The sequence below is a fragment of the Polyodon spathula genome, chromosome 5 (assembly GCF_017654505.1).
Source record: "Polyodon spathula isolate WHYD16114869_AA chromosome 5, ASM1765450v1, whole genome shotgun sequence".
Taxonomy (NCBI): domain Eukaryota; kingdom Metazoa; phylum Chordata; class Actinopteri; order Acipenseriformes; family Polyodontidae; genus Polyodon; species Polyodon spathula.
The window spans coordinates 78,213,601-78,235,087 of NC_054538.1; the positions used below are offsets into that span (position 1 = coordinate 78,213,601).

At 48.2% G+C, this 21,487-nt stretch overlaps 1 protein-coding gene across 3 annotated transcripts in view; it reads right to left on the reverse strand.

The window, feature by feature from the left end:
- plekhh2 (pleckstrin homology domain containing, family H (with MyTH4 domain) member 2) overlaps nt 1-4,114 on the reverse strand; it is a 51,806-nt gene extending 47,692 nt beyond the window's left edge. For all 3 annotated transcript variants that reach the window (XR_005950380.1, XR_005950379.1, XM_041251429.1), the window contains exon 1: nt 3,934-4,114. The gene's annotated coding sequence lies outside the window, so the exon portion shown is untranslated. The remainder of the gene's footprint in view (nt 1-3,933) is intronic.
- Between the last annotated feature and the right edge of the window lie 17,373 nt (nt 4,115-21,487).

A 21,487-nucleotide genomic window follows, 5' to 3' on the forward strand; every position in this document is an offset into this window, starting at 1 on the left:
GATGCCTAACAATATTCTTGCAGAAACCCGTGTTCCGTGCATGTTTTGCTTGGTCTGTGAAGAATCTGTCAAATGCTTGTGTCTCCAACTTATGACTGTGTTTATATATATATATATATATATATATATATATATATATATATATATATATATATATATATATATATATATATGGGGCTGTCCTGTCCTAGAAGTTTCTAAAGATAGGATTCTCCTGCAATGACTAAATCTGCATGGGAGAAAAGAAACAAAGCCCACAGCGAGGGTACGGTACCCCTGAAGTGGAGCTGTACCCCTGAACTGGGTCGCTTTTGTTTCTTAAAACTCAAGACATAGCTCCAGAGAGGTGAGCTCCTTTGTCTCAGCAGCTGTGCTGTAAATTAAAGCAGATCCACAGCCTGCACTTCAATGATTACTGCTCCCTGTGTATTTACCTCAGACAGTGACCCCACACAGCAGCCTGCTATGCACTCCTCTGAGCAGAGATAAGGCTCTCTACAGCTGGTTAATGTCACACAGTGGAAGGGGGAGGGAGTGGGTTTGAGTGCTCCCTGGAGAAGAGTATTTAATAAACTAACCAGTGGCGCCCAGGTGCGAGGATAGCCTCAGAGACAAAGCCTTCAGGGCTGCTTTTACAAAAGGACTGGCATAGCACAGCCCACACAAGAGAAAATCTCAAATTCAGTATTTTAAATCACAACAACTCCAAGCATTGGTGTGCAAGGACCTCAGACTGCTAATACGATTAGAAACCTGCAGTTTCTCATTCAGATAGCGAGGAAGTTGCTGACACAGTGTTTTGTGAATTAAGCATAGTAATCTGAATTGTGCACGAAGCTCAATTGAGAGCCAATGTAAACCCAATCAATTTTAGGAAGTTAGATCCCGATGGGATTGACCAATCAAGAATCTGAATGCCCTGGAGCAGTCTGGTTCAACACTGAGGCAGACCCACATATAGGGCATTGCCATAGTGGAGTCGAGATGCTACAAGGGCATTCAGAACAGTAGCACAGTCTCTCTGTCACAGATAAATGGTTTCATCTTTTTCATTGTCCGTAGAGGGAACATGCAAGTTTTTACTACTTTTACCTGAGGCAGAAATGACAGAATTGTCCAACACTAGATCCAGACTCTTAGTCCTATTCACACATGTTTATTATTGCTGGTTATTTAAAATAAATAGAGTAAGCATGTTAATGTGGGGAGTTGTTTGTGTTATTTTTTTGGTATATTTGTAATTAGAATTGCAATCCCTGCAGCACAATTGTAACTGTATAAAATAGCACTGTAATTGTAAGTATTATTTAGCAGACACTTTTATCCAAAGCGACTTACAGAGGCCAGGGGGTGAAATATGCATCACTACTGCTGCTGCAAAGTCACTCACATAGGACCTCAGTTTAACATCTCATCCAAAGGACGGAACGCAAGGAGGTGAAGTGACTTGCTCAGGGTCACACACAGGGAGTCAGTGGCTGGGATTTAACCTGGAACCTCCTGGTAACAAGCCCCTTTCTTTAACCACTGGAGCACACTGCACTCCAGTTCTTCTGTAAACGTAATTGTGATTGCGAGTGTAATTGTAATTGCCCCAGGTCTGCTGTTTCAGTACAGCAGGGAAGGAAGGCAGCTTTAAATGTACAATGTGGTGTGTAAGCAAGGACCTCACTGGCAGATTGAATGAGCAGCTTCACTAGTCCAATAGGACATGCTCTCATAGAGCCGGGCTGTGAATGTTATAGGAGTGGGGTGGGCACTGTGGGCGGACTTGTGATTCTAGGAATGGCACTGGGATGCTGTACAAGATGGACTATACAGCGGTCCAGCCTACATTCACAAGCAACTCCCAAAAATGTTTTTTAGTAAGCAGTTGTAATGACATTTAGTGCAGCTGCAGATCTCCACTCCACAGTCCAGACGCCTTATGCTTTGTATCATGCGTGTTTATATTGTAGTTGTCTTTCATATCAACTGAATACCAAGGGCTGCTGTCATCCATTATAACCAGATAGCTGCCTCGTTCTTCTGCTGCTGTCTGTTGCTGTTTCGATGCACTTTTTTAGATCACAAGAACTACACTAGCTTTAGTAAGCTAATACCAAGATACCAACAAGCACGACGAAGACAGTGTAATTCAGCGCTCTGTGTGTTGCTACAGCAGTGCTCCCTATTAATCAAGCACTACAGAATATTCCAACAACAAGGCATATGAATGAGATGCTGAATGAATTTAGGGGCTGAGCTCCTAAAGTTTAGTTTTAGAGAATTGCTAGAATGTTCAGAAGTAGACATTTTTATACTAGTTTAAAGCTGACACCAGCCCTGGTAACACCCAGTGCACGTAATCAGAGCCAGGTCAGCCCTGTAAACAAGAACTGCTACTCAACTGTTTACATTGCCTGGTTTTAATAAAGAAATTCATTCATTCATTCACTGAAACAGCATTTACACTGCAGTAAAACAAAACAGCACTGTATGGTTATTTCGATAAGGAATAAATATTGATATAACTGTTATTTAAACACGATAGACGATAGACAGATCCTGGTTTCATCTCAGAAGTGAGCTCATTAAATATCATTTCTCCCTCAATGATTCACTCCAGCAGAAAAAGATCTGGCACGTCAAATTTACAAAGCATCATCACGTGATTTGTTTCTAAAATGAACACAAGCCTCTCTGTCTGTAATTCTGTCAGACCAATAATTGCATCTCTGTTTTTTGTGGCATGCTTTTAGCAGATGGTATTACTCGATTTTCTAGATACTGTACTGTGCTGAGATGTACATTTAATCTGTTCAGTTTAATCACGTCTTTCTAAATTGCATCACGTTTATTTAATAGAATTGCATGTTCTGAGAACTAATGAATAATTAAACAATTAAACAGAGGATGAGATGCTAACACTGCTCCTCTTGATCCCTGAGAAAGTAGTCGCCTGTAATCCGCTGCGGTCACGCCCACCACTTTAATCACAAGACACCACTGCCTTCACTTTTCCGATCTTCATTTCAGGTTCACAACTATGACTGGACACGGGGCAAACTACCCTGGAGATCTATACCCTGTTGGGCTGTCACCTGGCAGTACGTATGACATAATTATAAATATTAGTTATATTAATAATATGTGCTATACATGTGTTCGAAGCTTAAAATTAAAGGTACATTATTAAAAGTAACTTTTTAAAATTATTATTTTATGGATACATATTTGATAATGTCATACCGTAATTAATACGTTGTTTACAGAATTATTAATAAATATTACACAAGAATACACAGCCGAACTAAAACGTCACAAAACTAAAACGTCGAGCGCATGCATTAGAATTAGTTTTGTTTGTTTTTTTTCACAGGAGGCTGCAATTAGAGAATATAGGTTTTGCTGCAGCACCGTACAGAATATACACACAGCATCATTTCAGTTGTTTAAATATATATATATATATATATATATATATATATATATATATATATATATTATATTATGAATTATATATATATAAATAATTATATAATATATATATATATATATATATATATATATATATATATATATGTATATATAGATAGATAGATAGATAGATAGATAGATAGATAGATAGATCTTTTTCTTTTTTTCTCCCTCACCTCTTACCAATACCAGACAAACGAATTATATTTATTTATTATGTGTATTTCATTTTTATACTTTGACTTTTACTAGTTTTATCCATTGTTTGGTTTACCAAACTAGGGTCAAAATAATGTAAAAACAAAATACTTCACCAAAAAAAAAACAAAAAAAAAACAAACAAAAAAACCCAAAAAAGACACGCACACACACAACATCTGGAAGGCGAAGGAATAGAGAGCTAGTTGTTTTTTTCACGCCTGATTACTCAAAGAAGCTCATCGCAGGCTTTAGTGTAAATGCTATGTAACTTACCAGTAAATAATACGAATTACAGAGTTCTGCACGCAGATAATCCAAAAAAGATATTGTATTTGAGCTCAGTCCCTTCTTTCATGTTTTTCTCCTATTCTCATTCTGTCATTCCCATTGTAAAACAGAACGGGTAGGAATTCCACACTTTTCCCAAAGTTTCCAATTTCAGCAATGTGTCTCACTTCGGAACTGGGGTGGCTGTGAAGGGGCGTGCCAACACACTCCCGTCTGTCCTATCACCGCAGTGCAAGGCGTGGCTCTGCAGATTACCAGGAGGAGGGGCACTGTAAGACTGAGGTTGGGAAAGGCGAATAAGAGAGGGTCTAGTATGGAGGGGGCGGGGAGACTGGGTGCAGTGGGCGCATGAATATATTTAGAAGGAGGGTTTCCAATACCCGGAATTGGCGTTAGAGTACCGCACTGTAGGGAAGTATGCGGCGAACGCTTTCATTTCTTTTTAAGTTACAGTCATTTTAAAACGCATAAAATCTAAATTAGCAAAACTAGGCGGGTGGTTAACCGTATGTTTGTTTGTTTTTTGTATAGATATTTTTCTAAGGGGTTGCATAATACACGTTTGCAAGAATGAAAACCGTTTAGGAAAAGTTTGACTTTGCAACGTTTGAATCCGAAATTAACTATTAGTTTAATAAAACACAGGTATTGTGTATGCTGGTGCGTGTCTGTTTCTGTGTGTATAGGCTGAGTTATGTGCTTTTGTGAGTGATATGTTTTCAGTAAACTGTCAGATCCATCACTGAAAAGCTTGAATAAGATATTTTAAAGTGCACTTGCATGTGTGTTTCACAGGAGTCTTTTCCTCTGAAGGCAGTATTCGTTATCTGCTTAGCTCCTGACTCCAGTGTTGTGTTATATTTCCTCGCACAGCAGCTGGCCCGTGTCCTGCAGGAGTGTCTCCAGCTGATACAGCTGATAAAGAAGGATCTGGACAGTGTCGCTGCTTGGTTTTATTACGCAGTGCTGTTTCTCAAAGGCTTAGAACCAGGTTTCCCTCTCTTCTGGTCTCTCACATTCTCTGGAAATTGTCTCTTATTTTTACTGTTTCCAGATCCTCCTGTTACACACCTGTGATGGGGAGTGGCTCCCAGTGTTTTACTGTTTCCAGATCCTCCTGTTACACACCTGTGATGGGGAGTGGCTCCCAGTGTTTTACTGTTTCCAGATCCTCCTGTTACACACCTGTGATGGGGAGTGGCTCCCAGTGTTTTACTGTTTCCAGATCCTCGTGTTACACACCTGTGATGGGGAATGGCTCCCAGTGTTTTACTGTTTCCAGATCCTTGTTACACACCTGTGATTGGCTCCCAGTGTTTTACTGTTTCCAGATCCTCGTGTTACACACCTGTGATGGGGAGTGGCTCCCAGTGTTTTACTGTTTCCAGATCCTTGTTACACACCTGTGATTGGCTCCCAGTGTTTTACTGTTTCCAGATCCTCGTGTTACACACCTGTGATGGGGAGTGGCTCCCAGTGTTTTACTGTTTCCAGATCCTCGTGTTACACACCTGTGATGGGGAATGGCTCCCAGTGTTTTACTGTTTCCAGATCCTCGTGTTACACACCTGTGATGGGGAATGGCTCCCAGTGTTTTACTGTTTCCAGATCCTCGTGTTACACACCTGTGTTGGGGAATGGCTCCCAGTGTTTTACTGTTTCCAGTAAAACACACTACAGCCTAAGTACTCAATTCCTTCTCCTGCTAGAGCTTGAACACAGAGCTAAGTGCAGATTGACCTGACTATAAATAGCCCTCCCGAGCCCTTAGGGTCTCGCTCATGCTTAATGTTCTTCCCTCACTCTGCCGCGTTGCAGGATTTGTTCATCAAACTGTCCTTCAGGGATAGGGTTTTTTTTTAAATCCCCCATGAAAAACTTGAGTTTATTTTTTGAAAAGTGAAGGACCTCCAGTTTTGTGTTTAATCATCACAGCTATCTATCATTATTTAACTGCAATTGTTCTTAACCCATCTGTCTCATTTTGGTTATTGGTGTCCTCCTTCAAAATGTGGGTGTTATGCACTGGTCCTTTTATATAATTGTGTCTGCTTGAATGAAGAGTTACCAGGCTTAGTAACTGTGCAACCACATGGTCTGATTCTCCTGAAAGACTGCTAAAAACTGAATGACCGCTGCGGGTGCACCGCTGTAATGAGTGCCCCCTCTGGTACCCTGTGGCACCTGTGAGTTAGTACATTGAAAATCTCCATATGAAACACAGCTTCAGGGGAATTGCAGCTGCACACCCCCTGGTGGTCATGTTTCAAAGTACACCCAGTGGTTGCAAAGGGACATGGTTGCAGGCATAGTTAGTAGGGGTTATATTTCGCTCCCTGGTTTGGGTCAACTGAGTCCCGTTTAAGATCAGGGAGGATTTTTTTCCAGCCCTTAATTTACTGCAGAATTCCATGGTACTGTAATGTTACACAATGAGAAAGAACTTGAATGCTTAAGAAACCTTCAAATGGTTCTAATTAAACCTTGTTTTTTCTTCTTTCAAAATGCAGGATACTTCAATTATGCTCCCAAAACTTTTTGTCTCATTATGGCTATTCCATTATGACCCAGCTTTAGATAATATTGGGCTATCTAATTGGATTTCTGAATCCAGCCTATAAACGTTATTTCGTAAGTCCTGCCTATAATCTCCATATGAATCCCCTTGAGATCAGGAGTGAGCGCTGTGTAAGTGTTTCATGTCAGTCTCCATGCATGTAGGTAACGTTGTGGGCTTCTGATTTTAGAAGGGCGCCCTGCTCGAGGAGATGGATTAAAAGGAGACATGGCTGCCTTGAGAGATTAGCATGGATCTACTTCTCACTGTCCAAAAAACCCCTTGAAAAGAGACTGCCAGGTACTGTGCTGCATCAGCTTCCAAAAACCCCTTGAAAAGAGCCCTGGCCAGGTACTGTGCTGCATCAGCTTCCAAAAACCCCTTGAAAAGAGCCCTGGCCAGGTACTGTGCTGCATCAGCTTCCAAAAACCCCTTGAAAAGAGCCCTGGCCAGGTACTGTGCTGCATCAGCTTCCAAAAACCCCTTGAAAAGAGCCCTGGCCAGGTACTGTGCTGCATCAGCTTCCAAAAACCCCTTGAAAAGAGCCCTGGCCAGGTACTGTGCTGCATCAGCTTCCAAAAACCCCTTGAAAAGAGCCCTGGCCAGGTACTGTGCTGCATCAGCTTCCAAAAACCCCTTGAAAAGAGCCCTGGCCAGGTACTGTGCTGCATCAGCTTCCAAAAACCCCTTGAAAAGAGCCCTGGCCAGGTACTGTGCTGCATCAGCTTCCAAAAACCCCTTGAAAAGAGCCCTGGCCAGGTACTGTGCTGCATCAGCTTCCAAAAACCCCTTGAAAAGAGCCCTGAAAAGAGGCCAGGTACTGTGCTGCATCAGCTTCCAAAAACCCCTTGAAAAGAGCCCTGGCCAGGTACTGTGCTGCATCAGCTTCCAAAAACCCCTTGAAAAGAGCCCTGGCCAGGTACTGTGCTGCATCAGCTTCCAAAAACCCCTTGAAAAGAGCCCTGGCCAGGTACTGTGCTGCATCAGCTTCCAAAAACCCCTTGAAAAGAGCCCTGGCCAGGTACTGTGCTGCATCAGCTTCCAAAAACCCCTTGAAAAGAGCCCTGGCCAGGTACTGTGCTGCATCAGCTTCCAAAAACCCCTTGAAAAGAGCCCTGGCCAGGTACTGTGCTGCATCAGCTTCCAAAAACCCCTTGAAAAGAGCCCTGGCCAGGTACTGTGCTGCATCAGCTTCCAAAAACCCCTTGAAAAGAGCCCTGGCCAGGTACTGTGCTGCATCAGCTTCCAAAAACCCCTTGAAAAGAGCCCTGGCCAGGTACTGTGCTGCATCAGCTTCCAAAAACCCCTTGAAAAGAGCCCTGGCCAGGTACTGTGCTGCATCAGCTTCCAAAAACCCCTTGAAAAGAGCCCTGGCCAGGTACTGTGCTGCATCAGCTTCCAAAAACCCCTTGAAAAGAGCCCTGGCCAGGTACTGTGCTGCATCAGCTTCCAAAAACCCCTTGAAAAGAGCCCTGGCCAGGTACTGTGCTGCATCAGCTTCCAAAAACCCCTTGAAAAGAGCCCTGGCCAGGTACTGTGCTGCATCAGCTTCCAAAAACCCCTTGAAAAGAGCCCTGGCCAGGTACTGTGCTGCATCAGCTTCCAAAAACCCCTTGAAAAGAGCCCTGGCCAGGTACTGTGCTGCATCAGCTTCCAAAAACCCCTTGAAAAGAGCCCTGGCCAGGTACTGTGCTGCATCAGCTTCCAAAAACCCCTTGAAAAGAGCCCTGGCCAGGTACTGTGCTGCATCAGCTTCCAAAAACCCCTTGAAAAGAGCCCTGGCCAGGTACTGTGCTGCATCAGCTTCCAAAAACCCCTTGAAAAGAGCCCTGGCCAGGTACTGTGCTGCATCAGCTTCCAAAAACCCCTTGAAAAGAGCCCTGGCCAGGTACTGTGCTGCATCAGCTTCCAAAAACCCCTTGAAAAGAGCCCTGGCCAGGTACTGTGCTGCATCAGCTTCCAAAAACCCCTTGAAAAGAGCCCTGGCCAGGTACTGTGCTGCATCAGCTTCCAAAAACCCCTTGAAAAGAGCCCTGGCCAGGTACTGTGCTGCATCAGCTTCCAAAAACCCCTTGAAAAGAGCCCTGGCCAGGTACTGTGCTGCATCAGCTTCCAAAAACCCCTTGAAAAGAGCCCTGGCCAGGTACTGTGCTGCATCAGCTTCCAAAAACCCCTTGAAAAGAGCCCTGGCCAGGTACTGTGCTGCATCAGCTTCCAAAAACCCCTTGAAAAGAGCCCTGGCCAGGTACTGTGCTGCATCAGCTTCCAAAAACCCCTTGAAAAGAGCCCTGGCCAGGTACTGTGCTGCATCAGCTTCCAAAAACCCCTTGAAAAGAGCCCTGGCCAGGTACTGTGCTGCATCAGCTTCCAAAAACCCCTTGAAAAGAGCCCTGGCCAGGTACTGTGCTGCATCAGCTTCCAAAAACCCCTTGAAAAGAGCCCTGGCCAGGTACTGTGCTGCATCAGCTTCCAAAAACCCCTTGAAAAGAGCCCTGGCCAGGTACTGTGCTGCATCAGCTTCCAAAAACCCCTTGAAAAGAGCCCTGGCCAGGTACTGTGCTGCATCAGCTTCCAAAAACCCCTTGAAAAGAGCCCTGGCCAGGTACTGTGCTGCATCAGCTTCCAAAAACCCCTTGAAAAGAGCCCTGGCCAGGTACTGTGCTGCATCAGCTTCCAAAAACCCCTTGAAAAGAGCCCTGGCCAGGTACTGTGCTGCATCAGCTTCCAAAAACCCCTTGAAAAGAGCCCTGGCCAGGTACTGTGCTGCATCAGCTTCCAAAAACCCCTTGAAAAGAGCCCTGGCCAGGTACTGTGCTGCATCAGCTTCCAAAAACCCCTTGAAAAGAGCCCTGGCCAGGTACTGTGCTGCATCAGCTTCCAAAAACCCCTTGAAAAGAGCCCTGGCCAGGTACTGTGCTGCATCAGCTTCCAAAAACCCCTTGAAAAGAGCCCTGGCCAGGTACTGTGCTGCATCAGCTTCCAAAAACCCCTTGAAAAGAGCCCTGGCCAGGTACTGTGCTGCATCAGCTTCCAAAAACCCCTTGAAAAGAGCCCTGGCCAGGTACTGTGCTGCATCAGCTTCCAAAAACCCCTTGAAAAGAGCCCTGGCCAGGTACTGTGCTGCATCAGCTTCCAAAAACCCCTTGAAAAGAGCCCTGGCCAGGTACTGTGCTGCATCAGCTTCCAAAAACCCCTTGAAAAGAGCCCTGGCCAGGTACTGTGCTGCATCAGCTTCCAAAAACCCCTTGAAAAGAGCCCTGGCCAGGTACTGTGCTGCATCAGCTTCCAAAAACCCCTTGAAAAGAGCCCTGGCCAGGTACTGTGCTGCATCAGCTTCCAAAAACCCCTTGAAAAGAGCCCTGGCCAGGTACTGTGCTGCATCAGCTTCCAAAAACCCCTTGAAAAGAGCCCTGGCCAGGTACTGTGCTGCATCAGCTTCCAAAAACCCCTTGAAAAGAGCCCTGGCCAGGTACTGTGCTGCATCAGCTTCCAAAAACCCCTTGAAAAGAGCCCTGGCCAGGTACTGTGCTGCATCAGCTTCCAAAAACCCCTTGAAAAGAGCCCTGGCCAGGTACTGTGCTGCATCAGCTTCCAAAAACCCCTTGAAAAGAGCCCTGGCCAGGTACTGTGCTGCATCAGCTTCCAAAAACCCCTTGAAAAGAGCCCTGGCCAGGTACTGTGCTGCATCAGCTTCCAAAAACCCCTTGAAAAGAGCCCTGGCCAGGTACTGTGCTGCATCAGCTTCCAAAAACCCCTTGAAAAGAGCCCTGGCCAGGTACTGTGCTGCATCAGCTTCCAAAAACCCCTTGAAAAGAGCCCTGGCCAGGTACTGTGCTGCATCAGCTTCCAAAAACCCCTTGAAAAGAGCCCTGGCCAGGTACTGTGCTGCATCAGCTTCCAAAAACCCCTTGAAAAGAGCCCTGGCCAGGTACTGTGCTGCATCAGCTTCCAAAAACCCCTTGAAAAGAGCCCTGGCCAGGTACTGTGCTGCATCAGCTTCCAAAAACCCCTTGAAAAGAGCCCTGGCCAGGTACTGTGCTGCATCAGCTTCCAAAAACCCCTTGAAAAGAGCCCTGGCCAGGTACTGTGCTGCATCAGCTTCCAAAAACCCCTTGAAAAGAGCCCTGGCCAGGTACTGTGCTGCATCAGCTTCCAAAAACCCCTTGAAAAGAGCCCTGGCCAGGTACTGTGCTGCATCAGCTTCCAAAAACCCCTTGAAAAGAGCCCTGGCCAGGTACTGTGCTGCATCAGCTTCCAAAAACCCCTTGAAAAGAGCCCTGGCCAGGTACTGTGCTGCATCAGCTTCCAAAAACCCCTTGAAAAGAGCCCTGGCCAGGTACTGTGCTGCATCAGCTTCCAAAAACCCCTTGAAAAGAGCCCTGGCCAGGTACTGTGCTGCATCAGCTTCCAAAAACCCCTTGAAAAGAGCCCTGGCCAGGTACTGTGCTGCATCAGCTTCCAAAAACCCCTTGAAAAGAGCCCTGGCCAGGTACTGTGCTGCATCAGCTTCCAAAAACCCCTTGAAAAGAGCCCTGGCCAGGTACTGTGCTGCATCAGCTTCCAAAAACCCCTTGAAAAGAGCCCTGGCCAGGTACTGTGCTGCATCAGCTTCCAAAAACCCCTTGAAAAGAGCCCTGGCCAGGTACTGTGCTGCATCAGCTTCCAAAAACCCCTTGAAAAGAGCCCTGGCCAGGTACTGTGCTGCATCAGCTTCCAAAAACCCCTTGAAAAGAGCCCTGGCCAGGTACTGTGCTGCATCAGCTTCCAAAAACCCCTTGAAAAGAGCCCTGGCCAGGTACTGTGCTGCATCAGCTTCCAAAAACCCCTTGAAAAGAGCCCTGGCCAGGTACTGTGCTGCATCAGCTTCCAAAAACCCCTTGAAAAGAGCCCTGGCCAGGTACTGTGCTGCATCAGCTTCCAAAAACCCCTTGAAAAGAGCCCTGGCCAGGTACTGTGCTGCATCAGCTTCCAAAAACCCCTTGAAAAGAGCCCTGGCCAGGTACTGTGCTGCATCAGCTTCCAAAAACCCCTTGAAAAGAGCCCTGGCCAGGTACTGTGCTGCATCAGCTTCCAAAAACCCCTTGAAAAGAGCCCTGGCCAGGTACTGTGCTGCATCAGCTTCCAAAAACCCCTTGAAAAGAGCCCTGGCCAGGTACTGTGCTGCATCAGCTTCCAAAAACCCCTTGAAAAGAGCCCTGGCCAGGTACTGTGCTGCATCAGCTTCCAAAAACCCCTTGAAAAGAGCCCTGGCCAGGTACTGTGCTGCATCAGCTTCCAAAAACCCCTTGAAAAGAGCCCTGGCCAGGTACTGTGCTGCATCAGCTTCCAAAAACCCCTTGAAAAGAGCCCTGGCCAGGTACTGTGCTGCATCAGCTTCCAAAAACCCCTTGAAAAGAGCCCTGGCCAGGTACTGTGCTGCATCAGCTTCCAAAAACCCCTTGAAAAGAGCCCTGGCCAGGTACTGTGCTGCATCAGCTTCCAAAAACCCCTTGAAAAGAGCCCTGGCCAGGTACTGTGCTGCATCAGCTTCCAAAAACCCCTTGAAAAGAGCCCTGGCCAGGTACTGTGCTGCATCAGCTTCCAAAAACCCCTTGAAAAGAGCCCTGGCCAGGTACTGTGCTGCATCAGCTTCCAAAAACCCCTTGAAAAGAGCCCTGGCCAGGTACTGTGCTGCATCAGCTTCCAAAAACCCCTTGAAAAGAGCCCTGGCCAGGTACTGTGCTGCATCAGCTTCCAAAAACCCCTTGAAAAGAGCCCTGGCCAGGTACTGTGCTGCATCAGCTTCCAAAAACCCCTTGAAAAGAGCCCTGGCCAGGTACTGTGCTGCATCAGCTTCCAAAAACCCCTTGAAAAGAGCCCTGGCCAGGTACTGTGCTGCATCAGCTTCCAAAAACCCCTTGAAAAGAGCCCTGGCCAGGTACTGTGCTGCATCAGCTTCCACCCCCTGAAAAGAGCCCTGGCCAGGTACTGTGCTGCATCAGCTTCCAAAAAAAGCCCTGGCCCCTTGAAAAGAGCCCTGAAAAGAGGCCAGGTACTGTGCTGCATCAGCTTCCAAAAACCCCTTGAAAAGAGCCCTGGCCAGGTACTGTGCTGCATCAGCTTCCAAAAACCCCTTGAAAAGAGCCCTGGCCAGGTACTGTGCTGCATCAGCTTCCAAAAACCCCTTGAAAAGAGCCCTGGCCAGGTACTGTGCTGCATCAGCTTCCAAAAACCCCTTGAAAAGAGCCCTGGCCAGGTACTGTGCTGCATCAGCTTCCAAAAACCCCTTGAAAAGAGCCCTGGCCAGGTACTGTGCTGCATCAGCTTCCAAAAACCCCTTGAAAAGAGCCCTGGCCAGGTACTGTGCTGCATCAGCTTCCAAAAACCCCTTGAAAAGAGCCCTGGCCAGGTACTGTGCTGCATCAGCTTCCAAAAACCCCTTGAAAAGAGCCCTGGCCAGGTACTGTGCTGCATCAGCTTCCAAAAACCCCTTGAAAAGAGCCCTGGCCAGGTACTGTGCTGCATCAGCTTCCAAAAACCCCTTGAAAAGAGCCCTGGCCAGGTACTGTGCTGCATCAGCTTCCAAAAACCCCTTGAAAAGAGCCCTGGCCAGGTACTGTGCTGCATCAGCTTCCAAAAACCCCTTGAAAAGAGCCCTGGCCAGGTACTGTGCTGCATCAGCTTCCAAAAACCCCTTGAAAAGAGCCCTGGCCAGGTACTGTGCTGCATCAGCTTCCAAAAACCCCTTGAAAAGAGCCCTGGCCAGGTAAACCCCTTGAAAAGAGCCCTGGCCAGGTACTTGCTGCATCAGCTTCCAAAAACCCCTTGAAAAGAGCCCTGGCCAGGTACTGTGCTGCATCAGCTTCCAAAAACCCCTTGAAAAGAGCCCTGGCCAGGTACTGTGCTGCATCAGCTTCCAAAAACCCCTTGAAAAGAGCCCTGGCCAGGTACTGTGCTGCATCAGCTTCCAAAAACCCCTTGAAAAGAGCCCTGGCCAGGTACTGTGCTGCATCAGCTTCCAAAAACCCCTTGAAAAGAGCCCTGGCTTCCAAAAACCCCTTGAAAAGAGCCCTGGCCAGGTACTGTGCTGCATCAGCTTCCAAAAACCCCTTGAAAAGAGCCCTGGCCAGGTACTGTGCTGCATCAGCTTCCAAAAACCCCTTGAAAAGAGCCCTGGCCAGGTACTGTGCTGCATCAGCTTCCAAAAACCCCTTGAAAAGAGCCCTGGCCAGGTACTGTGCTGCATCAGCTTCCAAAAACCCCTTGAAAAAAGCCCTGGCCAGGTACTGTGCTGCATCAGCTTCCAAAAACCCCTTGAAAAGAGCCCTGGCCAGGTACTGTGCTGCATCAGCTTCCAAAAACCCCTTGAAAAGAGCCCTGGCCAGGTACTGTGCTGCATCAGCTTCCAAAAACCCCTTGAAAAGAGCCCTGGCCAGGTACTGTGCTGCATCAGCTTCCAAAAACCCCTTGAAAAGAGCCCTGGCCAGGTACTGTGCTGCATCAGCTTCCAAAAACCCCTTGAAAAGAGCCCTGGCCAGGTACTGTGCTTGAAAAGAGCCCTGGCCAGGTACTGTGCTGCCATCAGCTTCCAAAAACCCCTTGAAAAGAGCCCTGGCCAGGTACTGTGCTGCATCAGCTTCCAAAAACCCCTTGAAAAGAGCCCTGGCCAGGTACTGTGCTGCATCAGCTTCCAAAAACCCCTTGAAAAGAGCCCTGGCCAGGTACTGTGCTGCATCAGCTTCCAAAAACCCCTTGAAAAGAGCCCTGGCCAGGTACTGTGCTGCATCAGCTTCCAAAAACCCCTTGAAAAGAGCCCTGGCCAGGTACTGTGCTGCATCAGCTTCCAAAAACCCCTTGAAAAGAGCCCTGGCCAGGTACTGTGCTGCATCAGCTTCCAAAAACCCCTTGAAAAGAGCCCTGGCCAGGTACTGTGCTGCATCAGCTTCCAAAAACCCCTTGAAAAGAGCCCTGGCCAGGTACTGTGCTGCATCAGCTTCCAAAAACCCCTTGAAAAGAGCCCTGGCCAGGTACTGTGCTGCATCAGCTTCCAAAAACCCCTTGAAAAGAGCCCTGGCCAGGTACTGTGCTGCATCAGCTTCCAAAAACCCCTTGAAAAGAGCCCTGGCCAGGTACTGTGCTGCATCAGCTTCCAAAAACCCCTTGAAAAGAGCCCTGGCCAGGTACTGTGCTGCATCAGCTTCCAAAAACCCCTTGAAAAGAGCCCTGGCCAGGTACTGTGCTGCATCAGCTTCCAAAAACCCCTTGAAAAGAGCCCTGGCCAGGTACTGTGCTGCATCAGCTTCCAAAAACCCCTTGAAAAGAGCCCTGGCCAGGTACTGTGCTGCATCAGCTTCCAAAAACCCCTTGAAAAGAGCCCTGGCCAGGTACTGTGCTGCATCAGCTTCCAAAAACCCCTTGAAAAGAGCCCTGGCCAGGTACTGTGCTGCATCAGCTTCCAAAAACCCCTTGAAAAGAGCCCTGGCCAGGTACTGTGCTGCATCAGCTTCCAAAAACCCCTTGAAAAGAGCCCTGGCCAGGTACTGTGCTGCATCAGCTTCCAAAAACCCCTTGAAAAGAGCCCTGGCCAGGTACTGTGCTGCATCAGCTTCCAAAAACCCCTTGAAAAGAGCCCTGGCCAGGTACTGTGCTGCATCAGCTTCCAAAAACCCCTTGAAAAGAGCCCTGGCCAGGTACTGTGCTGCATCAGCTTCCAAAAACCCCTTGAAAAGAGCCCTGGCCAGGTACTGTGCTGCATCAGCTTCCAAAAACCCCTTGAAAAGAGCCCTGGCCAGGTACTGTGCTGCATCAGCTTCCAAAAACCCCTTGAAAAGAGCCCTGGCCAGGTACTGTGCTGCATCAGCTTCCAAAAACCCCTTGAAAAGAGCCCTGGCCAGGTACTGTGCTGCATCAGCTTCCAAAAACCCCTTGAAAAGAGCCCTGGCCAGGTACTGTGCTGCATCAGCTTCCAAAAACCCCTTGAAAAGAGCCCTGGCCAGGTACTGTGCTGCATCAGCTTCCAAAAACCCCTTGAAAAGAGCCCTGGCCAGGTACTGTGCTGCATCAGCTTCCAAAAACCCCTTGAAAAGAGCCCTGGCCAGGTACTGTGCTGCATCAGCTTCCAAAAACCCCTTGAAAAGAGCCCTGGCCAGGTACTGTGCTGCATCAGCTTCCAAAAACCCCTTGAAAAGAGCCCTGGCCAGGTACTGTGCTGCATCAGCTTCCAAAAACCCCTTGAAAAGAGCCCTGGCCAGGTACTGTGCTGCATCAGCTTCCAAAAACCCCTTGAAAAGAGCCCTGGCCAGGTACTGTGCTGCATCAGCTTCCAAAAACCCCTTGAAAAGAGCCCTGGCCAGGTACTGTGCTGCATCAGCTTCCAAAAACCCCTTGAAAAGAGCCCTGGCCAGGTACTGTGCTGCATCAGCTTCCAAAAACCCCTTGAAAAGAGCCCTGGCCAGGTACTGTGCTGCATCAGCTTCCAAAAACCCCTTGAAAAGAGCCCTGGCCAGGTACTGTGCTGCATCAGCTTCCAAAAACCCCTTGAAAAGAGCCCTGGCCAGGTACTGTGCTGCATCAGCTTCCAAAAACCCCTTGAAAAGAGCCCTGGCCAGGTACTGTGCTGCATCAGCTTCCAAAAACCCCTTGAAAAGAGCCCTGGCCAGGTACTGTGCTGCATCAGCTTCCAAAAACCCCTTGAAAAGAGCCCTGGCCAGGTACTGTGCTGCATCAGCTTCCAAAAACCCCTTGAAAAGAGCCCTGGCCAGGTACTGTGCTGCATCAGCTTCCAAAAACCCCTTGAAAAGAGCCCTGGCCAGGTACTGTGCTGCATCAGCTTCCAAAAACCCCTTGAAAAGAGCCCTGGCCAGGTACTGTGCTGCATCAGCTTCCAAAAACCCCTTGAAAAGAGCCCTGGCCAGGTACTGTGCTGCATCAGCTTCCAAAAACCCCTTGAAAAGAGCCCTGGCCAGGTACTGTGCTGCATCAGCTTCCAAAAACCCCTTGAAAAGAGCCCTGGCCAGGTACTGTGCTGCATCAGCTTCCAAAAACCCCTTGAAAAGAGCCCTGGCCAGGTACTGTGCTGCATCAGCTTCCAAAAACCCCTTGAAAAGAGCCCTGGCCAGGTACTGTGCTGCATCAGCTTCCAAAAACCCCTTGAAAAGAGCCCTGGCCAGGTACTGTGCTGCATCAGCTTCCAAAAACCCCTTGAAAAGAGCCCTGGCCAGGTACTGTGCTGCATCAGCTTCCAAAAACCCCTTGAAAAGAGCCCTGGCCAGGTACTGTGCTGCATCAGCTTCCAAAAACCCCTTGAAAAGAGCCCTGGCCAGGTACTGTGCTGCATCAGCTTCCAAAAACCCCTTGAAAAGAGCCCTGGCCAGGTACTGTGCTGCATCAGCTTCCAAAAACCCCTTGAAAAGAGCCCTGGCCAGGTACTGTGCTGCATCAGCTTCCAAAAACCCCTTGAAAAGAGCCCTGGCCAGGTACTGTGCTGCATCAGCTTCCAAAAACCCCTTGAAAAGAGCCCTGGCCAGGTACTGTGCTGCATCAGCTTCCAAAAACCCCTTGAAAAGAGCCCTGGCCAGGTACTGTGCTGCATCAGCTTCCAAAAACCCCTTGAAAAGAGCCCTGGCCAGGTACTGTGCTGCATCAGCTTCCAAAAACCCCTTGAAAAGAGCCCTGGCCAGGTACTGTGCTGCATCAGCTTCCAAAAACCCCTTGAAAAGAGCCCTGGCCAGGTACTGTGCTGCATCAGCTTCCAAAAACCCCTTGAAAAGAGCCCTGGCCAGGTACTGTGCTGCATCAGCTTCCAAAAACCCCTTGAAAAGAGCCGGCCAGGTACTGTGCTGCATCAGCTTCCAAAAACCCCTTGAAAAGAGCCCTGGCCAGGTACTGTGCTGCATCAGCTTCCAAAAACCCCTTGAAAAGAGCCCTGTGGCATCAGCTTCCAAAAACCCCAGCCAGGTACTGTGCTGCATCAGCTTCCAAAAACCCCCTGAAAAGAGCCCTGGCCAGGTACTGTGCTGCATCAGCTTCCAAAAACCCCTTGAAAAGAGCCCTGGCCAGGTACTGTGCTGCATCAGCTTCCAAAAACCCCTTGAAAAGAGCCCTGGCCAGGTACTGTGCTGCATCAGCTTCCAAAAACCCCTTGAAAAGAGCCCTGGCCAGGTACTGTGCTGCATCAGCTTCCAAAAACCCCTTGAAAAGAGCCCTGGCCAGGTACTGTGCTGCATCAGCTTCCAAAAACCCCTTGAAAAGAGCCTGCCAGGTACTGTGCTGCATCAGCTTCCAAAAACCCCTTGAAAAGAGCCCTGGCCAGGTACTGTGCTGCATCAGCTTCCAAAAACCCCTTGAAAAGAGCCAGGTACTGTGCTGCATCAGCTTCCAAAAACCCCTTGAAAAGAGCCCTGGCCAGGTACTGTGCTGCATCAGCCAAAAACCCCCTGAAAAAAACTCACAAAAGAGCCCTGGCCAGGTACTGTGCTGCATCAGCTTCCAAAAACCCCTTGAAAAGAGCCCTGGCCAGGTACTGTGCTGCATCAGCTTCCAAAAACCCCTTGAAAAGAGCCCTGGCCAGGTACTGTGCTGCATCAGCTTCCAAAAACCCCTTGAAAAGAGCCCTAGGTACTGTGCTGAACTCCACTTGAAAAGAGCCCTGGCCAGGTACTGTGCTGCATCAGCTTCCAAAAACCCCTTGAAAAGAGCCCTGGCCAGGTACTGTGCTGCATCAGCTTGAAAAGAGCCCTGTACTGTGCTGCATCAGCTTCCAAAAACCCCTTGAAAAGAGGCCTGCCAGGTACTGTGCTGCATCAGCTTCCAAAAACCCCTTGAAAAGAGCCCTGGCCAGGTACTGTGCTGCATCAGCTTCCAAAAACCCCTTGAAAAGAGCCCTGGCCAGGTACTGTGCTGCATCAGCTTCCAAAAACCCCCTGAAAAGAGCCCTGGCCAGGTACTGTGCTGCATCAGCTTCCAAAAACCCCCTGAAAAGAGCCCTGGCCAGGTACTGTGCTGCATCAGCTTCCAAAAACCCCTTGAAAAGAGCCCTGGCCAGGTACTGTGCTGCATCAGCTTCCAAAAATGAAAAGAGCCCTGCCAGGTACTCACAGTAGCCCTGGCCAGGTACTGTGCTGCATCAGCAGTACAGCAACCCCAGGATATGTGAACTCACAGTACAGCTATCAGTACAGTACAGCATGCCAGGATATGTGAACTCACAGTACAGCTATCAGTACAGTGTGCTGCATCCAAAGGACCCCTGAACTCACAGTACAGCAGCTTAGCAGTGAGACAGTACAGCATGTCAGCTTCCAAAAACCCCTTGAAAAGAGCCATGGCCAGGATATGTGAACTCACAGTACATCTAGCAGTACAGTACAGCATGCAGGATATGTGAACTCACAGTACAGCTAGCAGTACAGTACAGCATGTAGGATATGTGAACTCACAGTACATCTAGCAGTACAGTACAGCATGCAGGATATGTGAACTCACAGTACAGCTAGCAGTACAGTACATGTAGGATATGTGAACTCACAGTACAGCTAGCAGTACAGTACAGCATGCAGGATATGTGAACTCACAGTACAGCTAGCAGTACAGTACAGCATGTAGGATATGTGAACTCACAGTACAGCTAGCAGTACAGTACAGCATGCAGGATATGTGAACTCACAGTACAGCTAGCAGTACAGTACAGCATGCAGGATATGTGAACTCACAGTACAGCTATCAGTACAGTACAGCATGTAGGATATGTGAACTCACAGTACAGCTAGCAGTACAGTACAGCATGTAGGATATGTGAACTCACAGTACAGCTAGCAGTACAGTACAGCATGCAGGATATGTGAACTCACAGTACAGCTAGCAGTACAGTACATGTAGGATATGTGAACTCACAGTACAGCTAGCAGTACAGTACAGCATGCAGGATATGTGAACTCACAGTACAGCTAGCAGTACAGTACAGCATGCAGGATATGTGAACTCACAGTGCAGCTAGCAGTACAGAACATGCAGGATCTGTAAAACCTTAAGTTCTTGAATTGTGTTACAAGCCAGCTTTTACTGTGAATAATCCACCTTCCTGGTGCAGCTGATGTTTGAATTGAATTCTAAAAGTTCCAGAATGAGAACTCGGAGTGTTCCCCTATAATAAACAGTTTAAAAGTCGTTGTTCTAAAAGTTCCGGAACTAGAAATCGAAAGTGTGCCCCTATCACAGACTGTTCAGAAGAGGTCATTCTAAAAGCTGCTTCAGAAGAGATTAGAATAGAGCAACCCACCGGTGGAGCAGAGAGTAACCCTTAGTAACCCTACAGACTCAGGTGTCACTTTGTGCTGTGATCAGTCTAATTGCTCAAACTCTTGCCACTGGGTCATTTCAGTAGTATACTTGAACAGGGAAGTTCTGAAACCCAGGACTGTGTGCAGGGCTGGTGTGAGCTTCTGGCTCTGCTTCACAGTGTTGTTCATGTGCTGGATGTGTGAGACTCTCTAGCTGTGCTGATCTCCTGTGTTGTTCATGTGCTGGGTGTGTGAGACTCTCTAGCAGTGCTGATCTCCTGTGTTGTTCATGTCTGGGTGTGTGAGACTCTCTAGCAGTGCTGATTCCCTGTGTTGTTCATGTCTGGGTGTGTGAGACTCTCTAGCAGTGCTGATTCCCTGTGTTGTTCATGTCTGGGTGTGTGAGACTCTCTAGCAGTGCTGATCTCCTGTGTTGTTCATGTCTGGGTGTGTGAGACTCTCTAGCTGTGCTGATTTCCTGTGTTGTTCATGTCTGGGTGTGTGAGACTCTCTAGCAGTGCTGATCTCCTGTGTTGTTCATGTCTGGGTGTGTGAGACTCTCTAGCAGTGCTGATTCCCTGTGTTGTTCATGTCTGGGTGTGTGAGACTCTCTAGCAGTGCTGATTTCCTGTGTTGTTCCTGTGTTGTTCAGCTGTGCTGATTCCCTGTTCATGTCTGGGTGTGTGAGACTCTCTAGCTGTGCTGATTCCCTGTGTTGTTCATGTCTGGGTGTGTGAGACTCTCTAGCAGTGCTGATCTCCTGTGTTGTTCATGTCTGGGTGTGTGAGACTCTCTAGCAGTGCTGATTCCCTGTGTTGTTCATGTGCTGGGTGTGTGAGACTCTCTAGCAGTGCTGATTCCCTGTGTTGTTCATGTCTGGGTGTGTGAGACTCTCTAGCTGTGCTGATTCCCTGTGTTGTTCATGTCTGGGTGTGTGAGACTCTCTAGCTGTGCTGATCTCCTGTGTTGTTCATGTCTGGGTGTGTGAGACTCTCTAGCTGTGCTGATTCCCTGTGTTGTTCATGTGCTGGGTGTGTGAGACTCTCTAGCAGTGCTGATTCCCTGTGTTGTTCATGTCTGGGTGTGTGAGACTCTCTAGCTGTGCTGATCTCCTGTGTTGTTCATGTCTGGGTGTGTGAGACTCTCTAGCAGTGCTGATTCCCTGTGTTGTTCATGTCTGGGTGTGTGAGACTCTCTAGCAGTGCTGATTCCCTGTGTTGTTCATGTCTGGGTGTGTGAGACTCTCTAGCAGTGCTGATCTCCTGTGTTGTTCATGTCTGGGTGTGTGAGACTCTCTAGCTGTGCTGATTCCCTGTGTTGTTCATGTCTGGGTGTGTGAGACTCTCTAGCAGTGCTGATTCCCTGTGTTGTTCATGTCTGGGTGTGTGAGACTCTCTAGCAGTGCTGATTCCCTGTGTTGTTCATGTCTGGGTGTGTGAGACTCTCTAGCAGTGCTGATTCCCTGTGTTGTTCATGTCTGGGTGTGTGAGACTCTCTAGCAGTGCTGATTCCCTGTGTTGTTCATGTCTGGGTGTGTGAGACTCTCTAGCAGTGCTGATTCCCTGTGTTGTTCATGTCTGGGTGTGTGAGACTCTGCTGATGTGCTGATCAAAACATTACTGTGTTGTTCATGCTGGGTGTGTGAGAATAACAATGACCAGGGTGTCAGGAGTGGTGAGACTCTCTAAGTGCATTTTATATTTTAGATATCTATATATATATATAC